Source organism: Somniosus microcephalus, unplaced genomic scaffold, assembly GCF_052327205.1.
Source record: "Somniosus microcephalus isolate GS21.2 unplaced genomic scaffold, FLI_Smic_1.0 unresolved_chr9, whole genome shotgun sequence".
NCBI classification, from domain to species: Eukaryota; Metazoa; Chordata; class Chondrichthyes; order Squaliformes; family Somniosidae; genus Somniosus; species Somniosus microcephalus.
In genome coordinates, this window is record NW_028225187.1 from 20,563,163 (window position 1) to 20,565,372 (window position 2,210).

Sequence of the window (2,210 nt, forward strand, 5' to 3'; positions counted from 1 at the left end):
AAGGAAGGAAGGAGGGAGGGAATTGGAAGGTAAGGATGGAGGGAGGGAAGGAGGAAGGTAAGGATGGAGGGAGGGAAGGAGGGAGGGAGGGAAGAAGGGAGGGAAGAAGGGAAGGAAGGAGGGAGGGAGGGAGTGAAGGATGGAGGAAGGGAAGGAAGGAAGGAAGGGGGAGGGAGGGAAGGAGAGAGGGAGGGAGGGAGGGAAGGAGGGAGGAAAGGAGGGAGGGAGGGAAGGAGAGAAGGAGGGTGGGAAGGAGGGAGGGAGGGAAGGAAGGAAGGAAGGAGAGAGGGAATTGGAAGGTAAGGATGGAGGGAGGGAAGGGGGAAGGATGCAGGCAAGGAAGGAGGGAGGTAAGGAAGGAAGGAGGGAGGGAGGGAAGAAGGGAAGGAAGGAAGGAGGGAGGGAAGGAAGGGGGAGGGAGGTAAGGAGGGAGGGAGGGATGGAGAGAAGGAGGGAGGAAAGGAGGGAGGGAGGGAATGAGGGAGGGAGAGAGGCAGGGAGGGAGGGGAGGGAGGGAGGGAAGGAGAGAGGGAGGGAAGGGAGGGAGAGAAGGAGGGAGGGAGAGAAGGAGGGATGGAGAGAGGGAGGGAGGGAAGGAAGGAAGGAGGGAGGGAATTGGAAGGTAAGGATGGAGGGAGGGAAGGAGGAAGGTAAGGATGGAGGGAGGGAGGGAGGGAAGAAGGGAGGGAAGAAGGGAAGGAGGGAAGGGGGGAGGGAGGTAAGGTGGGAAGGAGGGTGGGAAGGATGGAGGGAAGGAAGGAAGGAAAGAGGGAGGGAAGGAGGGAGGGAAGGAAGGAGGGAGGGAGGGAGTGAAGGATGGAGGGAGGGAAGGAAGGAAGGAAGGAAGGGGGAGGGAGGGAAGGTGGGAAGGAAGGAGGGAGGGAGGGAAGGAGGAAGGTTAGGATGGAGGGAAGTGAGGGAAAGAAGGGAAGGAAGGAAGGAGGGTGGGAGGGAAGGAGGAAGGTAAGGAGGGAGGGAGGGATGCAGGGAAGGAGGGAGGGAGGGAAGAAGGGAGGGAAGAAGGGAAGGAAGGAGGGATGGAGGGAAGGGGGAAAGGTAACGATGGAGGGAGGAAGGGAAGGGGGGAGGGAGTGAAGGAGGGATGGAAGGAGGGAAGGAAGGAACTTGATTAGCACCCCCATCCACCACCTTAAACATTCACTCCCTCCACCACCGGCGCACCGTGGCTGCAGTGTGGACCATCTACAAGATGCACTGCAGCAACTCGCCAAGGCTTCTTCGGCAGCACCTCCCAAACCCGCCACCTCTTCCACCTAGAAGGACAAGGGCAGCAGGCGCATGGGAACACCCACCTCCAAGTTCCACCTCCAAGTCACACACACCATCCTGACATGGAAATATATCGGCCGTTCCTTCATCGTCGCCGGGTCAAAATCCTGGAACTCCCTCCCTAACAGCACTGTGGGAGCACCTTCACCACACGGACTGCAGCGGTTCAAGAAGGCGGCTCACCACCACCTTCTCAAGGGGCAACTAGGGATGGGCAATAAATGCTGGGCTTGACAGTGACGCCCACATCCCAAGAATGAATAAATAAAAATGGAAGACAAAGAGAGAGATACACTTCCACACATACAGGACCTTTCATGACCTTAGGATGTCCCAAAGCGCTTTACAGTCAATGAAATACTTCTGAAGTGTGGTCACTGTTGTAATGTAGGAAATGTGGCAGCCAATTAGCGCACAGCAAGCTCCCACAAACAGCAATGTGATAACGACCCAGATCATCTGTTTTAATGATGTTGGTTTGAGGGATAAATCTTGGTCACTGGACACCAGGTCAATCATTTTTATCACCATGTGTTTACGATGATTAAAGAATTTGATAGGATAGAGAGAGAGGGCGAGGGTCATGGAGGGATTTGAACACGAGGATGAGAATTGTAGGGGCTGGAGGAGGTTACAGAGATAGGGAGGGGGGCGAGGACCATGGAGGGATTTGAACAGGAGGATGAGAATTGTAGGGGCTGGAGGAGGTTACAGAGATATGGAGGGGGGCGAGGGGCCATGGAGGGATTTGAACAGGAGGATGAGAATTGTAGGGCTGGAGGAGGTTACAGAGATATGGAGGGGGCGAGGGCCATGGAGGGATTTGAACAGGAGGATGAGAATTGTAGGGGCTGGAGGAGGTTACAGAGATAGGGAGGGGGCGAGGGGCCATGGAGGGATTTGAACAGGAGGATGAGAAT